A 22115-nucleotide genomic window follows, 5' to 3' on the forward strand; every position below is an offset into this window, starting at 1 on the left:
TATTTATGCATTTTTATAAAGCGCGGACTTTACCCGAAGGTGTCAGAGCGCTGTACACTACTCATCTGAACCAGAGACGGGCCCTGCCAGAACTCTCCCCAGTTACAGAAGTGTCTGTAGGGTCACTGCACGGACCTCCCCTAGCCTGGTTACTGGGCAGGAGCCCTCGAGGGTCAGCGGGGTCAGGAGGTCAAGGCCTGAACTCCACAGGGGGTGTTTTGAGTGCTGGTACCAGACACAGCATGGCACCGTCATTACCACGTTATGTTCATATTATTGTCTAGCCACGGAGATTTGCTTTGTTAAAGAGATCTCTCTTTTAATTCATATCACAATCCATGTAGATTGAAAGGATGGAAGGAAGACAGCCAGCGGTTTCTGTCTGCAACCGAGACATATTAATCCAAATATGTATAGGGGGACGCTCTGCTGCTGCCGTGGACCCTGCGTACTGACCTGCTGCTTGTTCTGCTTCTGCCCACTCCTCGCCGGACCCGCTTCGCGGGTCCCGCTTCGTAGCGCTTGCAAAGTGCGCTGGACTTAGGGGAGGGGCTGCTTTGCTCCTGAGAATCCTTGTGGGGTGTGTGTTGCTGAGGCAGGGCTGCGAGCGGTGGATCAGGGACTCCAACTCCCAGGAGTCCCTGCATGCCTCACCCGTTCCACCTGGGCCGCTCTCCCTGCCTGACCCGCCCCCTTCCCTCCTCATTTTAGCTGGATTACTCACCGCTGCGCGGGAGCGCGCGGGGGAGCGCCAGGGGCTAAGCCCGGGCAAAGGGCGGGCCATCTGTGGCCCTCGGAGGCCAGAGGAGGTCGGGCCGGGCCCCGTCTCTGACACGTTGGTTAGGTTGTTCTCTATCTATTGTAGCTCCGAAGGTGCATTATGGCTCTGAGTCCAATAACAGGATCAACATTGACAGTAGGGGGGCTGAGTAGAGGGACTCTGGACGGTTATTTTGCAAAGGCTCCCGTAGATTGTGACAAGGAGCGCATATTAGCTGAGCGCCGGCGCTCGATTGAATCCATTAAAGGCAGTTTTCTGCCTATAGATACCCTGCAGATAGCTCCTCCAGCCCTCACGAGTAATGTTAGTATAATTGAGGACCCTGATATATCCCACCTAGATAGTACCCCTATGCGAAAAATCTCCTACATCTGTTTTGCCTGCAATTCCCCCTATTAACATTTCGCATTCAGCTAATGACCTAATCATAGATGAAGCAGAAATACATCCCGAGCCTTGCCTACAAGGTGCAGAGTCAACTCACAAAAATAGAACTAGGAGGAAAGAGGTACCTAAGTTGTGGGGTCTGCCACAAAGTAAAAGGAGGAAGAGGGGGGTTGAGCCACCCAAATCTAAACTAAGTCATGCTGACTTTGGTAAAACCTCAAAATCATTACCACTAACCACAGACAAATTGGTAGTTATGTCCACCCCCCCAAATCTCCCTCCAAACGAGGTATCACCAACTGATTTGTTAGGTGGTATGGAGACACTTATTAAATCTCTTATTCTCCCGTTAGATCAAACACTAACTAGGTTGGAGCAAAGACTGGGGACCCTTGAGCAGGCTATTGGTATTAATACTGAATTAATAAAGGGTTTAGGGAAAACGGTATTGCCTCCCTCGACATCGGCAGTTTCTTCTAATACTAATCTCAATAGGGAGTCATCTAATATTATTGAACCTACTACCAGTATAAAGCAGAGGGTACCTATATATGGACCGTTTCCGGCGATGTATGGGTAGGTTTACTACACGGACACCACTGCAAACAAGGACACTCCACCATGTGTGTCCTTGATCAGCCGGCAACTGTTGAGACATAACCCTTTAATGACTAGATTGTCCTCTATACCTGTGGGTAAATGTTTTTTTCCCGAGGGCTCTTCATGTGATAGATTGTCCTCTATACCTGTGGGTAAATGTTTTTTTCCCGAGGGCTCTTCATGTGATAGGTAGGTGATGCCACCTGATCACAATGTGTAGATAGTATTCACTATGGTCCTGATGAATTGCCACTGATCCCCCTGACAATTAGGCATGAAACATGTTGACCTTGATAGTAAGAGTAGGGCGCTTATATATTTTTTGATCCACTATGGTCACATAGCTGCCACACACTCTCTATTTTTAATCAGGCAGGGAGCCCCATACAAAAAACTGGTTTGCACTGGACTTCCTGACCCGTTTTAACCTTTGCACTCACTAACACATCACATCTACACGTTATAGGTCCCTCACCCCCACGACACCATACGGCATGGAACAAAAGATCTCCGCCAAAGAGCCCCTCATTGGGTGCCCGTCGGGTATTGCAGCGCCGACCCGACGAGGAGCAGGCCCAATGATGAAGCATGACACCTGCTGGCTGGGTGTGTGAGGGCCCTAGCTCCAAAGGAAACAATTTTCCTGCATTATTAAATCAGCAGGATTACCTGTATTTATAGTGGGCCTTGTACATAGCACTCTGTTCCCCATCTGTTCTATGACCCTGTTTAGGAACAACGTACCTTCTTTTGTTACAGACCATTTGGGGCACGTACGTTGGACCTATCAAGCCCTGTGAACTCCCCCCCCTTTTTTGATATACCTATACCAAAACCCATACAACCACTGGTCCAGAATGCTGATAGAGCGGCCGAGAGGGTACATAGTATTTCCCACTCAGGTAACGACCAAGGAAGAAGGAGTAGTCATAGGGGGCGCCCAGTCGAACTCCCTCCGGAAGCAGTACCATATGTGGTGGTCCTCACTGGAGTTCCGGCACTAGTGGAAGGCAAAAGGGAGGGATACTTCCAACTAAAACATAAAGTCATGCATTGGCTTGGTCAGAATAGACTACTTCCTCGTAATCGTAATGGTGAGATTATGTATGTCCGGCGTCTCCCTTGGCTAGGAAGTAGACCTAAGGATCTACAGGGGGACATTATTGTTGTTAATTTTAGAGATCAAGAAACTGTTAGATTTATTCTAAGTTGGCCCCCGGGTGAGGGAAACAACTCCATTATTCCCTATGATCTAATTTACTTTTATCCAAGATCTTTGGTGGGTCCTCCTTTGAATTCAGTGGTCTCTGCCTACTATCAACCAAATTTTCATTCTATGCCTACCGACAACTGGTCTGTTCACTATAGATCTCATCTATCGGCCCCTATTAGAGAGTGTGGGTGGGACATTATTCCGCCTGGGCATTTTAGACCTAGATGGACTGATCCTATGGGCTCACTGACCCCTTTGGAGGTGACAAATAGATTTAATGTTTTGTCGGGCATGAACGACTGCGATTGACAGTCGGGGCCTCTTGGGAACTTTATGCTTAGTTTCATGGATATTGGGGTACCAACTGACTATGATACTAGGCTTAATTCCCTGGCATTTAACCAGATTCCAGGTGACATTCAACTTGCTGACGAATCTATGCTAGGTAGCGGAAAAGTGGAAAAGGAGGCTACGAATCTGAATCCTATTAGTACACCTTCTGTTTTGGGGGACAGTGATCCGCCCGAACAAGGCTTGGTTGGCTCCAAGGGGGTCCTGAACTTAAATGTTACTACTGAAGCTCCTGGTCTGGGAGACGGGGCACCTCCTGAGAATCATCCGGACAGCTCAGAAATTAAAATTCTTTCCTGGAATGTGGCAGGACTGAAGAATAAGTTGCCTATACCAGATTGGGGTTCATTTATTTCATCATATGACATATGCATGATGCAAGAAACCCGGGTGGTAAATAAAAGTTCATTTCCTGGTTTTGCTATTTTTGAAATCTTAGCGACTTCAAGTGGTAAAGGAAGACCATCAGGTGGATTGTCTATCTGGGTTGGTACTCACCTGGGTGTCCAGGCAACGTTCATTGACACCAACTCTCTTGATGTCCAGTGTGTTTTATTAACCTCGTTAAGTAGGCAAAGAATAGCTTTGATTAATGTTTATTCAAGGCCAGTTTAGCGGGGTTTGGAATCTGAGGCTATTAAAACTTTGCTAGGTTTGCTATTGAAGTTTGACTCCTCCACTGTTATAATCCTGTGCGGAGACTTCAACTGTCATTTTTAGCCTCTTATTGACCCTTCTTTGGGTGACTCTGATGAGGTCGATTTGTCTTGGTCTATTCCGGATCCTATGATGCCCTTAGTTAAGGTTTGGACCCCTCTCGTTTTGCAACTACAGTCGTTGGTACTGACCACCTCATTGCGCGCTTGCAATGGGAGGCTGGAGCCTGACAGGCCTGGTAGATATACCTTTAACCGTCAAAATCAGTCTTCTGTGATTGACTATGTCTTCATGGAAGCCAGGCATTGGGATAGGTTGCTGGAATTCAGGGTTCTTGACAGGCATGACAGCGACCATAATGCGCTGATTTTATCCCTCAAACCAGGGAGTTTTGGGTTAAACAAGACCCCACCTGCTCAAGTTAGAACTGTATCATCTTTAATAATTTCCAATTGTAGGCGTAGGGTTAAATGGCCTAATTTGCAAGACTCCCCATGTAAACTTGCAAAATTGTATGAAATTGCGTCTCCGTTTATTGCGGAAATGGGGGGGATCTGAGTCTGGGGGCAGGGCTCTAGATATACATAATCAGTTGGTGGCCGCACTGAAGGATGTCCTGTGCCCGGTGATGAGGACTAGTCAGTTGCGAACAAAGAAGCACCCGTGGGTCAATGCCCAATGTCGTAAAGCTAAGAAAGCGTTGCTGTTAGCTCTAAAAACCAAAGATGCGGGCTTCATTAGGGTTCAACGTAGCTTGTACAAGAATATAATTGGGAATGCTAAGAGGGAACGGGAGGCCTTTACGTGGGGGGAACTGGGTACAGCACTCTCAGCTAGGGATTTCAAATTATTTGGGTCAATTGTTGCTGTTGGGCCGCATGGTTCAAATTCTGAGCCTGGCCCGAATATTGCCCCGGAATTGTGGAAAAATCACTTCAGTGGTTTATATGGAATTCTTGAGACTTATACCACAAGGTGTGTAAACTTGGAACCAATCGCAAATAACCTTGAGTCTGATGATTTAGTGGGGAAGTCTGGATTTTCTAGGCACGGCGGCTTGGCTGAATCCTTTACCCTTAAGGAGGTGGAGGCAGCCATAGCTAAGCTCTTACCTAATAAAGCCCCTGGGCTGGATAAACTGCCAGGGGATCTTTATCGAACCCAGCCTAAAATCTGGGCTCCTTATCTTGTTGTGTTGTTTAATGGGGTCTTGCAGGGCGCAGATGTGCCACCTACTTGGTTAGGCGCTGAGATCGTCCCAGTTTTCAAAAAGGGTTGCCCCCTCACCCCTTCAAATTATAGACCTATTAGCTTGATCGACACCTCACAAAAGCTAATGGGGAGGATTATTCTTGATAGGATCCTTGGGTGGGTAGAGGAGAACGACATCTTATCTACATTCCAGGCAGGCTTTAGAACCGGTATTTCCACCATAGACCAAATATTTCGCCTGCAGGTACTTTATTGGAAGGCAGCTAAGGTGGAGGGTGGGAGCCTCTACCTTGTGTTTGTGGATCTACGGGCTGCCTTCGACTTAGTTCCTCGAGCGAAACTATGGAAAGTGCTGGCAGCTCTAGGTCTCCCTTCTTACTTGTTGTCTATCCTGTCTAGGTTACACACCAACAACTACGCTCAGGTTAGGTGTGGCAGGCAAGGCGATCTTACAGATCAATTCCCTGTTAAAAAAGGGGTCCGCCAAGGGTGCATATTGGCCCCCCACGCTATTCAGTCTGTACATTAATGGTCTTGTTGACCATTTGAATGGCGTGGCAGACATCGACGCCCCCAAATTGGCCACAGGAAAGGTACCCGCTCTGATGTTTGCTGACGACACATTGTTGCTATCTAAAACATCATCGGGTATCCAGAAAGTACTTAATGGCTATGTGGAGTTCTGTGAGTAGCGGGGACTGGAAATTAATTTGGGAAAAACCAAATTTATGATATTTAACCCCCCGAAGCAGACACGCCCTAATCCGGTGCTAAATGGCACTCCCCTAGAGAGGGTTGAGACATTTGTCTATTTGGGTGTTACCCTCACTGGAAATTTTTTGTGGAATTCCCAGATTATCAAATCAGCATTAAAGCTCTCACAGCTAGTGGGGGGGATCAGTAAGGTATTAAAGGGGTCAACTTTTAAACCAGTGTCCCCGGCGCTGGAAATCTATTGTCGCCAAGCCAGACCTGCAGTGATCTATGGGGCTGAGCTTTGGGGGCACAAACAATTATTGTCCCTTTATAGGGTGGAACAAGCTTTTCTGAGGAACTTGGTGGGTTTGCCAGCTAGTACACCTTTGATACCACTTAGAATGGACCTTGGTATGGACTCTATTGAGGAAACTGTCAGTGCAAGACCAGTTATGTACTGGAAGAGGCTCTGGTCAGTCCCAGAGCTGGCCCCTTTTAGAACTGAACTAGCCGAGATATGGCTCTCTCTCAAACATAAGAAGATCCCTTGGTTGGTGTACATTAGGGCCGAAAGCATCAGGCTGGGCACCCCGGACTTGTGGGAAATGCCAGACACCTTTTGTCCTAAGGTACCCAAGCGAGAACTCCATGAGTTGATACGTAGGCAGAATTTTCAAACCCTTTTGAGCTCTGCAACCCTGGGTAGGTTGACCACTGAGTTCCTCTTGGTGAAACTGGATTTTAGGATGGAGGATTTTATGGACGCAATTGAACCCCCGTTGGCCAGGAAGTTGTATCTCCAGTTAAGGCATGGCACTTTGCCTATTAGGTCATTTACCAATAAATTGGCAAGGACTAATAATGAAATTTGCCCTGCCTGCGACTATAAAACTGAGAACATATCTCATGTCTTGTTCTTTTGTCCTGCTTATTCAGTGATCAGAAAATGCTGGCTGACTCCAATCTGCAAGAACCTTAAATTTCTCCATTTTTCCCAAGCCTGCAGAACATTAACCTATGATACCCACCCCCCTATTGTATTTGCAGTATCTCGCTATCTTATAGGTATGTGGCGTAGGAGACAATCATTCTTAACCTGATATTTGTGTTATGAAATTATTTTGATCTTAAATTCTTTCGTGGTTGCTAACTCTTAGTTTAATCTTCTTCTAATGTTCTATGTCTATTTAATGTATTATTTATATGTGCTGTTTTTGTATTTGCACTTTTATGGTCTTTTGACCGCAATAAAGTTATCAACTGAACTGAACAGTATAGTTTAAGGCCGCGCAACATGCACTCCTGGGTTCAGACTGCTTGCGGGATATCTCAGTGAGCTAAACACCGGCCAGGCCAGAGACGGCACAGGACAGACTCAAGCTCACACGGCGGTCGTGGGCTCTGCTTCACGCTGGACCGGCTCTCGTCCTAGCTTTTAAGGGTCACTTAGAGGATGAGGCCGAGGAACCCCACAAGGCTGGGGGCCAATCCCTGGCTGACTAGTTCATGATGGGGGGAGGGGTCGGTGATTCATGCATTTGCCGCCTTCAGAGCAGGTCCCCCGAGGTCTCCCCTCTCACGAGGGACTTGGGCAATGCCCTCTTAATAGACATAGGCAGGAAGACAGACAGTCAACCCTCTCACGAGGGACTTGGGAATGTCCTTTTAGCAGACATGACAGGAGGGCAGAGGCGGTCATCCTGTCCTCATGAAGTACTTGGACAATGTTGTTCTGAGCGGACCTGGCATGAAGGCAGAGGCGGGCATCCCACCGCATGAAGGACTCGGGGACTGTTGTTCTTCACAGACAGGGGCAGGAAGGCAAGAAACATCCTTTCTCTGGCCGCAGGCTCTCGTGGCTCAGGCAGAGGGAGGCTCTTGAGGCTGCAGGGATGGGGTCCAGCCCCTCCCCTCGAGGTCTCCAGCACCGAGCACTCTCTCACTTCTCTTTCCTGACACGGAACCTCCAAGAAGCCCCAGAGACGGACATAAGGTTCTAGGCATTCTCAGAGTGCCAATGCGTCGAGGCGCTACAGTCGCTGCCTACTGACAGCCTCCAGACTGAGTCCATTCCTGGGCATTCTTGGAGCACTTCCTTGACCCCATGGTGCTGTGGGTACAACCCCAAGTCTTCCAATGACCAGCAGATGAATACAACGTGTCTTCCGGGCAAGTCCCCCTGGCTGCCCGGTGTTTTGTAAACTGTCAGATGTGTGTGGGGGGGGGGGGGGGCAGCTTACATCCAGGTTGAACTCAGACTCGGCCTCATCAGATTAAGGAATATTGGGGGGTCTGGTCTGCTAGAAAAAAAGGACAGAGAGGGCAGGGGCTTGGGGCAAAGACCTCACCCTCAGGATCTCACTCCAAACAACTCACACATTTACTCATTCACTTTTTGGCGAATAAACATAAAGTAACCATGAGGAATTATTGTTTACCCAAAGCTTTATACATTTATTTTAGTTTAAAATGAAGCTCACCCTATGTAGATTAAAATAAGACTTTTTACGGCCCTGGCTTCCGTATTTAGTAACTCATCAGGTGTTTGCTTTGGTCAGACGAGGTCAGGAAGCAGAAACTGTACTCTTGGTGCAGTTCAAAGGCGCCCCCTACTGGGCACAGGAACTATTACTAGAGCACTGGAATGCTAGGAGCTCCATTGAAGAAACTAACCCTGGGCGTAGTTTGCATAGTAGCACTTCGTGTAGCTACGCAAAGTGCACTTCGCACTATGCGAGATACGTGTAGCGCTACGCAAACTGAGTAGTGCGCTGTTCGGGATGATTGCACAGTGCCGGATGCTTGTCCGCACTGTGCAATCATTGAAAACGGCATCTCGCACAGTGCGAGCTGTCGTTTTCTGCCGCTCGAGTAGATTTTTACTCGAGCGGCAGCTTTCTCAACGCGGACTGGTAGTTTCTCATCGCGAGCGGTCGCGTGCATGCGTGACCACTCGCAATGAGATACCTGACCTCCCCGCGTTGAGAATCTCGCTGGGAGGTTGATTTTTCACGCTCGCGATCGCCAACTTGATGTTGCTGATCGCGAATGAGGAAAAGATGTTATTTTGCTCGCTCGCGGTTGCCAGCAAAAAATGGCAACTACGCTACGCGTTTTTGCACTGTGCTACGTGCAATTCGCGTAGCGCGAAGTAGCACAAACTACTCAAACTACGCGAGCGTAGCGTAGTTGGCCGCCTGCTCAGAGCCAACAATGGCAGATATAGGCCTTCTGCTCCAACAATCCAATGTTTTTCTTGTTTATTCTTTCTTTTTTATTGTAGAGCATTCTACCCTCAATGGGTGGAACATTCAAATAGCCTTATGGCCCTTCGGCTTAGCCAATGACAGTTGTTAAGGCCCTCTCTCTCCCTCGTTATATGCCCCCTCTTGCTGCTGGGCCTATAACTCGGGCTCAGGGCTTTACCAACCAGCAGCACGCTACAATCCTATGTTATGATCTCAAAATATATCTTGTTCAGTTCTTGGCCACCACTCATGCGGCTTCTGCAGCAGACAAGGTCCCACTTGGGCTAACTGGTACCCAGCAGAAGCCTGCGGTCTCTGGGCTTCATGGTGAATTTAGGAACTGACGAGCAAGACCCTCGTTATTCAGGAACGTGTGGTGCATAGGGAGGCAGCCCTGACCTCTCTAAAGAAGCGGATGAAGGCATGCTACAAACCACACATCCGCATCTTACATGAAATCTGCTCAAAAGAAGAAACCACAGGTGTTAAAGAGGAACAGAGGGATTAATGTATTCAGTGGCACCGGGGACATGGCGATGCCCAGCAGCCTCTTTTAAACGTTTGATTTGAAAATCTTCAATTTTGCATTTATTGAATTTATCACTTGAAATGGTTTATATATAATTTTCGGGGAAATAGTAACTTAAACAAGAAATCCTCAAACTTGTGAACGTACGTAAATAGAGCAATCACCCTTTGACATCAACACTAAGCCATGTTTAATAAAAATGATCTAAAGTAGTCCAAAGGTACACCAGGCACAATGTTGGAAAAACATCACAAATTGAATGCGTGGCAAACATTTCGTACTATTTTTAAACAATATAAAAACATAATAAAATGCCCCGCAATGGACTCTGTACACCACTGACAGAGTGCGGTTATTGCACAGCGCGGCACTGGTGCCAGAGGGTGCACTGGGCACCCCTCTACAAGGTGCCGCTGGCACCGCTTGGGAAAGCAGAGGGGGAGATACAACAAGGTAAACATACCTAATCATGGACGTTGAAGCGATGCTTCTTGGCCCCATTGCTTCCTCCTCTGAGCCAAGTACAGATACGTCAAAGGTAGCACCAGCGCATGTTACGCTACTTGTGGCGCCCAATCTACTGCCATTAGACATGAGGACATGCGCTGACGTTGCTTGTTGTCATAGAACCCGCTATCTGTGTGGCGACCTAGAGCCCGCTAGCTGTGTGATGTCATAGAGCCCGCTATCTGTGTGATGTCATAGAGCCCGCAATCTGTGTGGCGTCCTAGAGCCCGCAATCTGTGTGGTGTCCTAGAGCCCGCTAGCTGTGTGATGTCATAGAGCCCGCTAGCTGTGTGATGTCATAGAGCCCGCTATCTGTGTGATGTCATAGAGCCCGCAATCTGTGTGGCGTCCTAGAGCCCGCTATCTGTGTGGCGATCTAGAGCCCGCTAGCTGTGTGATGTCAGAGAGCCCGCTATCTGTGTGATGTCATAGAGCCCGCAATCTGTGTGGCGTCCTAGAGCCCGCAATCTGTGTGGTGTCCTAGAGCCCGCTAGCTGTGTGATGTCATAGAGCCCGCTATCTGTGTGATGTCATAGAGCCCGCAATCTGTGTGGCGTCCTAGAGCCCGCTATCTGTGTGGCGATCTAGAGCCCGCTAGCTGTGTGATGTCAGAGAGCCCGCTATCTGTGTGATGTCATAGAGCCCGCAATCTGAGTGGCGTCCTAGAGCCTGCTATATGTGTGGTGTCCTAGAGCCCGCTAGCTGTGTGATGTAATAGAGCCCGCTATCTGTGTGATGTCATAGAGTCCGCTATCTGTGTGGCGTCCTAGAGCCCGCTATCTGTGTGATGTCATAGAGCCCACTATCTTTGTGCCGTCCTAGAATCCGCAATCTGTGTGGTGGTCTTGAACTCCACCCTGCCGAACTAAGACCCACACCCAACCCAACCATCAGCGTGAAGAGCCTCGCAATAATAGGCGACTACCAGCTCACTGTGACACGCCAAGTAAACGCAGCCTTCGCCTCCTGTTTCCAAACACTCAAGATGCTCAAGAGGCTTCCCTTCAACACTCGCACAACCGTCACCCAGGCTCTCATCACCAACAAGTTTTACATTGGCAACAAACTCTACGTAGTAATTAGCACATAGTTGAGCAGAAGTCTCCGGTCAGAGGCAAGACTCACACTCAGACTCCCCCCGCACCTCAAAGACCCCCACTGGCTCCCCACCCACAAGTGGGCGCTCTTCAAACTCCCCACGCACACATATAAAGCCTTGCAGAACAGTGGTCCTACCTACCTCAACAATGTCATAAAATTCCCCATATGTACCCAACACCGCTGCTCAGCCGGACTCCTACTTGCACACATCCCCTGCATACTCAGAAGCAGATCTGGGGGTCATGTCTTCTCCTACCATGCGCCCAAAGCCTGGCATGACCTACCCCTGCACACCAGGATCACCTTCTCAATTCTTAAATTCTGCAAGAAACTGAAGACCTGGCTTTTCACCTAGCCTTGACCCTGGCGCGACCCATGCTGCTTTCAGTGACAGGATACCCATGACATAGCATGACATAAAAGGAACAGGAAGTAGTTTCAACAATGCACAATGGTAAAGCTCAACAGCGTGATTTTGGGCCTCATGATGAAATGCGCACAAAACATGGAAAATATTTAATGGGCCCTTGAGAAACTCAAAAATACAAGGGTTTGAATACACTGCACTTTGTGAATTACGGTGCAGGCAAATACGATATATAGTTTTACAAATGTATTTGTCCTTTTTTGTCATTTCTACTGTAACAAGTACTTTGGGATCGATTTACTTGTATTCTACATTTGTAAATTGTAAAAAAAACGAAACAAACATATTCCTAGAGAAGATGTTGTGGTCTCTTTTAAGGCACACCTGAAACTATTGAAGTGAACTGTAGTTGACGACTCCTTTCCGGCCACCATCTTGCAATATTGTAAAGAAGGCGTCTCTCGTGAGCCGGCCACAGAGCTACAGCCTTTATACAGGCATCACTACACTAGGCACAGACCGGTCACTCAACATCACTACACTAGGCACAGACCGGTCACTCAACATCACTACACTAGGCACAGACCGGTCACTCAACATCACTACACTAGGCACAGACCGGTCACTCAACATCACTACACTAGGCACAGACCGGTCACTCAACATCACTACACTAGGCACAGACCGGTCACTCAACATCACTACACTAGGCACAGACCGGTCACTCAACATCACTACACTAGGCACAGACCGGTCACTCAACATCACTACACTAGGCACAGACCGGTCACTCAACATCACTACACTAGGCACAGACCGGTCACTCAACATCACTACACTAGGCACAGACCGGTCACTCAACATCACTACACTAGGCACCGACCGGTCACTCAACATCACTACACTAGGCACCGACCGGTCACTCAACATCACTACACTAGGCACCGACCGGTCACTCAACATCACTACACTAGGCACAGACCGGTCACTCAACATCACTACACTAGGCACAGACCGGTCACTCAACATCACTACACTAGGCACAGACCGGTCACTCAACATCACTACACTAGGCACAGACCGGTCACTCAACATCACTACACTAGGCACAGACCGGTCACTCAACATCACTACACTAGGCACAGACCGGTCACTCAACATCACTACACTAGGCACCGACCGGTCACTCAACATCACTACACTAGGCACCGACCGGTCACTCAACATCACTACACTAGGCACAGACCGGTCACTCAACATCACTACACTAGGCACAGACCGGTCACTCAACATCACTACACTAGGCACAGACCGGTCACTCAACATCACTACACTAGGCACAGACCGGTCACTCAACATCACTACACTAAGATGTAGGGAGTCAGGCCACACATCTATTCAGACTTACCATGTGGGGCTTGGGTCAAAAGGGCAATTTGTCATTTTTCATCCAAGGCTTTGAACCACAGTCGTACTTTACTCCTTCAAAGTAATTCACTTTTTTTACAACTTCTGTTCCTGCACCCAGTTCATTTCACCACATCATTTGTGTTTTTGTAATCAGCCGAAACATGTCGATCGCCAGTGTTACTTAGAGCACCACTAGACAGGGAGCTTGGACCTTTCCTTGCACGGTGGCGCTAGGGGTTACTACTTGGTAAACAGTATCGACACACAAGCCAGTCTCCCATAACCTTACCATATACTCACCAACTGCTCAGGCAGGGAGATGTACAATCCCTGTACGGATTTGGTGCTCCCCGATTGGACTTGTCTCTACTCTGACAATCTCAAGTCAATAATAGGAGTGGACACATTCTCAGTAAGAATGTCAAGATTTTAGAAGTTTATTTAAAGAATTATTAAACAAAATACATAAAGTATCACATAATCGGAGTCAGCAATAAAGAATAAAGTTCATACGGGGAGAGGAGGTAGCCTTACGGCTAGTGCGGTCAACTTCGAAGGTGTGGAACCGTGTTCGAGTCTCGGCAAGAACGCTCAACATCCTGTGATTCTGGGCAAATGACTTAATCTCCCAGTGCCTAACAAGAACGAATGTGTCCATTTGCAAAGAAACTGGTGCTCATGTAAAGCAATCCGATACCTGATGTCTCGGGTCTAGTTCACGCTATATAAAACTCTAGAAAAAATTCATAATGTGTGCAAAGATCTCAGTTGAGTTCAATGCAAAAACCAGCAGAGCTTCACCTTACAACGTGGGGAATAAGGTTTCTGGTTACCCATACCATTCTTTAAGCTTTGGGGACCTTGAATGGTGAATTGTCACACTTGTAGGGTGTGATACCTCGTAGTTGTGTTGTTTCTGTCACTGGTGGCTTTGGCAGGACAATGGGTGGTGCAGGCTGCAGTGGCCTCCTGACGAGAGCCCTGGCACTTATATATTTATTTTACAAATGAAGTGCTGCCCGTAGTCCATGCCTGCTTTTGTCCCTTCAGATGCCTGGCGTGGAGTTTCATTATGCGATGCCATTTGTATCTCTTATGAATAACTCATTGCCATACTTAAACTGGATCTGAAAGCTAAATACTCACCCTTATTTTTCCATGGTCATCATTGAAGTGTTGCCAGGGGTCGCACCTGCAACCCCTGGCATGCCTATTGGCACCCCTGCCAATGCCCTTGCGACCGCTGGCCTCATAGGTGTTAGGGAGAGTTAGAAACAGAACAAAAGTCATACAAGGCTCTCTTGAGGCTTGTTGACGTGCTGTGCCTCGCAGCTGCGTCATGTGCACAAAGAGTGGAGAGAGGAGTTGGGCTAACGGCTAGGGCGGACGACCTCGAATCCGGGGACCCAGGTTCGAGTCTCAGCAGTTACGCTGAACATCCTGTGATTCTTGGCAAATCACTTAATCTCCCCGTGCCTAACAAAAATGAATGTGTCCTCATGTAACTCAAATGGTGCTATGTAAAGAACTCTGATACCCCATACCGGGTCAAGTTTGCGCTATATAAAACTCCGTGAAAATAAAGAGTATTAAAACTCTCAGCACTTATCAGATCTCAGCAAAGAAAAAACAATTGTTTATTTTTGCACGTGGATCAGACTCCCGTAAAAAGGAGTCTGTGCGACTCCTGCTGTCCCTGAACTTGTGAAGAGAGCAAAAATAAACAAGCATTGAACATGCAATAGGTCTCGCCTTTGATTAAGTTAAAGCCATTTGCTTTGCTAATGGTATTGTATAGCAAAGCAAATGGCTTTAAGTTAATAAAAGGCGAGACCTATTGCATTTTTAATGCTTGTTTAGGACTTGTGCCCTGTTTAGCTACATCCTTAACACAGCTCTATGGTGATCTGTAAGCTATGGATGCCGTCATTCTGACTAAGTTCTATCAGTCGTTACACCACAGCTCTGTGGTTATGTATAGGCTAGATGGATGCCTCAATTCGGACAACGTTCTATCAGTCATTACACCTCAATCGTTACAAGTGCAAGGCGACCTTGTCGCTCACTGGGAATCAGGACGAAGCGCACTTTTGTACAGACAGTAGAAATATGTCTTGCCATTTAGTTGTGAATTGGGTTTGTAGAGATTTGTAATCCAAACGTTTTTAGTGCCCGGGCAACATGTAATGCGCTGAGACTGTACAGTAACTTGCTCCACCCTAAATAAATACACCAATAAAATTAAAACATGCTTACCCCCACCATAGAATAGTGCTCAATTTGTATGAGTGCATGATTGGGACTCCCCCACTTCCTCCCAACTAAACCATGGCCCCCTTTCTTGTTCTGGTATGCAAGCGCACGAGGAGCAGCGTGTTAAAATGCCCCCCCCCCCCCCCCACCGCCCAGGCGAGGGGCAAACAGGATCAGACACACCTTCGGTACAGCTGTTAGTACATCTTAACAGCCAATCGCTTAATTCACCGTATAGGCTGGTTACTGGTACCATCCATACATCATTTTGGAATGGGTCCATTATCTTTAGTTGACCCGGATCAGGCGGGAAAATGAGAATACTCTACACGGGGGGTATGAGTTTCTCTGGTGACATTAATCATGTCACGCTAAACTGCAAACGAAGAGGCGGAAACTACTGATAAATAAAAAATGCTTGTTTCTTCTTCAGTGGGGGGAGTGGAAATAGCAGTGCTGCGTGTTTGGCATGCCCCCCCCCCCCCCCCGAGATGAATCACCCGCTCGGCTTCTGCAAGCCATGGTGGGGGGAGAGAGAGCCAGTCCCGTGAAGCCAAGGAGCACTGGGCTTTTATTAGCCCACGATTCATGGTCTCTTGCCCGCTCTCTTGCTGCACCCCGTTATTCCAGAAGATTGCGGCAGCGAGTTTATGCAAATCTCCAGGACTGGCTTGCACTCATCGCTGCACCCTTCTGATAGCACTGTAAGGCGGCTGCCTTACCTTACATTAAGCGCGCTCCACACCTGCGTAAAAGCACCACAGAAAGCAGTCTCTTTCTGTACATCCATCTTCCCCACTCGAAAAGCCTAAATGTAGTAATATATGGAACCAAGCTCATAAAGGGACACGGAGCCCCAGAAACTCGATCTCACCAGTGACCGCGATGATTGCTCATAACATCCCATCTCAGCTCGAGCGCCAATATCGGATAACTCAGTGTGCTGGCGCAGCCATGACGTGGTGTCGCCCGGAGGGATTATTGTCACTGTTTGGGTAAAGATCCCCCCATGGCATAAATGCACAACAAGGTTTGTGCGTTTCAATGGAACAAACTCTACGCCCACAAAGCTCTCCTGGGCAGGATGCCCCCACTCAGGACAGCTGCGAGGTAATCAAGTTCAGGAATCCGCCTCACACCCCCGCATATGAATAAGTCCGAGTGCCCCGCCCCCAGCAGAGCAGTCACACAGAAGCCCCACAATCCCGCCCCCTTTCACTGGCCATCAGGGCGCATCATGTGAAAAGGTGGCCTGATATATGCTGTCCACTAGTTCTAGTGGGCACCTTGTATCAGTCCAAACAACCCCTTATGGTGAATTGGTTAAAGACAACCTTTATTGAAAGCTATCCTAGTGGTAGCTATGGAGAGCAGCCTTCAGGCTAAGTCTTGAAGGAATGTAAAGCAGCTTGTGTTACCAGTCTATAATCTCTTGAATGATCAAATGAAAGGACAACCACACCAGGTATATATTTAAAATATATGTATTTAGGTTAAAACGCACCCCTCTAGTCTATTTATGAGACTGGAGTTCGAAGTACTTAAGTTACAAGTGAGCAATCATCAGTAATAGCACAAATACACGTTTGGGCCCTAGGGGCGTACCAAACCATATACCAAAAAAGTGGTATAAGAACCACGACTGAACTAGACACAAGGCCTAGAGCCTGTAGAATCGCCGGGACCCCAAAGAACCACCCAAGGTAGTGACACAGGGGACCCACAGGGACTGTATGCAGTGTGAGAACACAACCACGGGGTCCCATTATCTTCTATGGGCAATGTCGCGGTTGGAAATTTAAAGATTAGGGACACTTAGAATCGAGTCAGGACCAAACCCTTTTGGAATTAAGAAGTTCTAGGGTCAGCACCCACGGGAGCACCGGAGTACTCGAGTTACCTCACCCAGGGAAGCCGGGTGCATAGGTGTCTTTTGGTGTCGGATCGCGTCGTCATTTTCAATGGAAGCGTGCAAAGAACTGCTGCTGCCATGAAGAGGAGAAGTGTCCGAAGAGATCCAAGCCTGGATCTAGGATGGGAGGAACCTGAAAGCAGAGGGGACAGAGTCTGGGTCACTTGCCAGTGACCGAGGGCAGGATGAACCAATGCCCACAGATGTCGGGTGCTTCAGGTGAGTTAATGTGTGTCTTGACTCTTCAGCCACGAGGTCCAGGAGGCATCGACGAAGTCCACGAGCCGGATTCGAGCTGCTCCATGAAGTTTGTCGAGTGCTGCGGTGTCGGTGACCAGTTTGGACCCAACAAGCCTTGGCAACGGCAAGTCACAGGAATTCAGAGAAAGGACTGCGGTGCAGACCAGCAAGCTCTGAGGGACTCACCCAGCAAAGGTAAGTCAGGGCATGTCTGGAGCAACCAGGAAAGCCCAAGTAGAAGAGGAGTTGCCTTCGTGGGGTCCTGCTAGCCAATGGAATAGTGATCACGAAGGAGCCTCAAGCAGTCGCACTTGAAACTAGCCCACGGGTCACTCGTGGAGTGGAGGCCAGCAATCTTTGGTGCAGGAGGTGCTGGGGCTACTAGGAGCCAAAAGCACAACTTTGAGGAGGACCAGGAAGATGCTGTTGCTGCAAAAGCTCATGGTGTCCAGGGGTCATGGTTCTACGTCACCCACGATAGCCACGGGCCTCAGCTTTGCTGTGGACTCAGGGTAGCCTGTGGGAAGTCTGGAAATCCACCTCTGGTGATGCAAAAACTTCGGCGTCCGGTGGGAGCTTCAGCGATGCAGACCGGTCAGTTGCTTCTTTGGTGTCTGCCAAGCAGGGGAGTCACTCCTTGACCCCAAGGGAGATTTCTTCAGTCTTCTAGTCAGGATAGAACATCGAAGGTCCAGGATATATGTTGCAGAGTTTCGTCCAGGGTAATGTAAAGTCTCAAGGACTGGGTTCCCATTCTTATACTAAGTTTGGGGGTTGGACATACTCTAGGGACTCACCTATGAGAGGGTTTGGAAAGAGGGGTGGTTACACCCATTTCCTTTGTCCAGTTTCGCACCAGAGCAGGGTCAGGTCGCCCCTGCAACCGGTTTCAACTGGACTATGCACACGGACAGCAAACGTGCCCCTAGTGCAGGACTTCAAAGCACCAGAGAGTGCTCCCGCCCAGCCCCAATACACATCTGCCTGTCTGGGGAGGTGGTTACACCTCCCTTCGACAGGAAAGCTATTGTCCAGGCCTCCCCTGCTGGAGTTTCCTTCAGCAGAAGGAGGCCAGACCCGTGTCTGTGGCAGAGGCATCCATTTTGTGATGCGAGGGCTCAGGAAAGTCCTACCAGGTTTGACCAGTGTGAACATGTCTTTCCCACTAGAAGGGTGGAATGCTACCCCTTGCACCAGAACTGGCGGGGGGAGGGTAGTATTCCAAAGCGTTTGACACCAAACACGACATGTTTTGATGCAGCCATTCCAAAGTTAGCATTTACCGCGAGGTTATAATGCACTTAAGAGTATATGGTATGGCTGTATCACAGAACAGTCCTAAGGAAGTATTTCCGAAAGCTGCAGAGGGGCTCAGCTCATGCTTGGGCATCCTCTCACACCAAACCAAGCCCTCTGCCTTCAGGATTGTCCAGGCCTGCCATAGGAGTGACTTATAGGTTTATATGTGTCTGTATATATATGTGGATATAGGTAGCCTATACCACTGTAAGGGGTGCAAGCATACCCTTACCCAGGCTGCAGTAGCAGACCTATGGTGCCATTTTGGAGTGCTTCCCAGGGGTGGCATAATACATGCTTCAGCCACTGGTAGGTCTCTGAGGTACCTATGCCCTAGGTACGTTGGGCCCGATTCACAGAACTAACTTAAGACAAAATCCTAAACTTACTACCATTTTGGTATTCACAATAGGCACTTACTCCTTTTGGTATTCACAGAAGGCACTTACTCATTTCGGTATTCACAGAAGTTAGGAGTCCTAACTTTAGGACTCCTAAATGCCTTCTGTGAATACAGAAAGTCTTAAAGTAAGGACTTTTCTCAGTTTAGGAGTAGTAAAGTTAGGACTCCTAACTTTAGGACTCCTAAACTGAGAAAAATCCTAACTTTAAGACTTTTGGTATTCACAGAAGGCATTTAGGAGTCCTAAAGTTAGGACTCCTAACTTCTGTGAATACCAAAATGAGTAAGTGCCTTCTGTGAATACCAAAATGAGTAAGTGCCTTCTGTGAATACCAAAATGGTAGTAAGTTTAGGATTTTGTCTTAAGTCAGTTCTGTGAATCGGGCCCATAGTATACCATATACTAGGGGCTGATAAGGCACTCCAGAATACAATTAAATATGTACCTAATGTACATGCAAACCATTTTAGAGAGAAAGCAGATAGACTGGGGCCCTGAATAGCAGGATCCCAGTCCAACTAAGTCATAAACCAGCAAAACACCAGGAAAAAAGTGGGGGCAACCATATAGTCAGATTCCACCTTCCTACATAACCCCCCAAACGATAGGAGATAAGGCTAACCTTGGCCAGCTGAGCCTTTATTGACTAAGTGGCCATATAAGGAAGCTCCTGCACTAGCATGGTTGCCCCCTGTCTTATGGTCCACTAAGCTATTCCTCACCCTAAGGGCATTAGAGGATCTCCACCATGGGGAGTTACTGCCTGTGGTGTGTTTTGGCAAAGTAGAAGGCTGTGAGGTGGCTGAGTAGAGAAGGGAGGCCCTTATAAAGTTGGCCTCAGTTTCCTCAGATCTCTTGTCACCATGGATGCCTTACTTCCCATGACTGAGTTGTACTTTGCTCTAAGGGTCAACCTCTGTCTGCCTACAGATGGGGGTTGGGTCTCTTTGGGTGGAACACTGGAGGGACTGGGCAGGGGTTGGAACCTTTGGGCCCCATGTTTGCCCTTGCCCAACAGAGTCCTGCTGGGGGAGGTCCCTACACAATGGTAATGGGGATCCCTCAGTGTGTTGAGGAATTCTCACCTGTCTAGGGCTACTAGACTGGGTGCCCCTAATCTGCTGATGGTGGGGGGGGGGGGTTCCTCTGGACAGGGGGCCCTGTGGGGTCCACTGACCTTCCTGACCTCTGCAGCCCTGGGCTGACGGAGGCAGGGTAGAGAGGGGCAGGTTACCTGCTCCAGATTGGGTACCACCTTGGAAGGTTCCACTGCCATCAGGGGCATTTCCAGGCCAGGCCTGACTACCTCTGGGGCAGTCCCTTCACAAGGGGTAGGATCAGTTCCCTGAGGAGGCTGACCCTTACCTATTGTCTAGGGGAAGAAGACTTATCTTCAACCCTTGTGCTCTCTTGTGGTGGAGAGTGGACCATTATTTCAGGCTCCACCACTCCAGACATTTTCAGGGTTTGGGCTGTGGCCATCACAGCCCCCCTAACTCTTTCAGGGATGCCCAGCATTCTTAGATGAGCTCGGTGTTCAACTTCAGCCCAGGCTGAAATTTCCAGATCTTTACCCATCAGGCAATCTACAGGCAAGTTTGGGGACACTGCACTCTTTTTGGGCCTGTGACCCCTCCCCAGCTGAGATTGACTATGGCCATGGGGTGATCTGTTCTGACACCATCCATGTTGGTCACCTGGTATTTAAACTCAGGTAAAAGCTGCTGAGGGGGGACTAGTTTCCCTGTCACCATGGTGACAGTAGCCCCTGTGTCCCTGAAGGCCACCGCTTTCTGACCATTAATCAGTGGCTCCAATCTGTACCTGCCCAATGCATTGGGACCTATGGTAAAAGTGACAAATCCCATGCCACCATCAGAGTCAGAGGAGTCAGGGGAGGAGGCCCTTCCTAAATTGGGGCCTACCTCTGTTCCACTTGCAAAGGCACCTATCGTTTTGGGTGTACTACTCCCAACTGGGGGATTACTACTGGTAGCACCAGGAGGGGTGGTAGTGTTAGTTGGTGGAACATTTTTTTTATTGCCAATCCTGGGGCAACTGGGATCAGTTTTCCAGTGTCCAGGCTTTTTACAGACATGGCAATATGGTTTCTTTTCAGGAGAGGAAGGAGTTTGGGACCCACCCCCAGAAGAGGACTTTTGGGGCCCTGTAGTGGACTTATCTTTAGATTTGTGCCCACCTTTCTGTTGGGGCTTGGTAGAATCTTTGTTCTGGTCACCCCCCTGATTCTTAGGCCTTACCCTGGTTCTGACCCATTTGTCTGTCTTCCTTCCCAATTCTTGGGGAGAGGTCAGATCAGAGTCCACCAGGTACTGGTGTAAATGCTGGTTTTGACAATTACTAAGGATCTGCTCCCTCATAATCAAATTGTACAATCCTGAAAAGTCATGCACTTTGCTGCCATGTATCCAACCTTCCAGAGACTTAGTAGCACAATCAACAAGGTCTACCCAGTCTTGAGTCTGAGCTTTTTGGGTGTCTCTGAACTTTAACCTGTATTGTTCAGTGGTTAGGCCAAACCCATCTATCAGAGCACTTTTCAAGACTTTGTAATCATCAGCATCCTCTTCTTGTACAGTGAGGAGCTTGTCTCTACCTTTGTCTGCAAAGGAGAGCCTTAAGATTGCTGCCCACTGACCTTGAGGGACCTTCTGTACTTTACAGGCCCTCTCCAAGGCAGTTATCCATTTGTGGATGTCATCCCCACTCTGGTAGGGAGGGACAATCTTACTTCGGTTTCTATAAGACCTCTCCCTATCTCTAGGGAAATTGCTGCCACCAAGGGACTCTAGTCCCTCCTTTTTACTAGCTCTGTAGAGCTCTAGGGCTTCCCTATCTAAGGCCATCTGCTGCTTTCTGAGGTTGAACTTGTCTTGCTCATACTTCAGCAGTCTCTCTCTCCTCTCCTGGGAGGTTTCCCTCCCTCT

General features: G+C 48.4%; 1 protein-coding gene across 2 annotated transcripts in view; it reads left to right on the forward strand.

The window, feature by feature from the left end:
* The window catches only part of CPNE9 (copine family member 9), a 1048133-nt gene that overhangs the window by 261514 nt on the left and 764504 nt on the right, over nucleotides 1-22115 (forward strand). The window lies entirely within an intron of this gene.

The sequence above is a fragment of the Triturus cristatus genome, chromosome 9 (genome assembly GCF_964204655.1).
Source record: "Triturus cristatus chromosome 9, aTriCri1.1, whole genome shotgun sequence".
Lineage (NCBI taxonomy): Eukaryota > Metazoa > Chordata > Amphibia > Caudata > Salamandridae > Triturus > Triturus cristatus.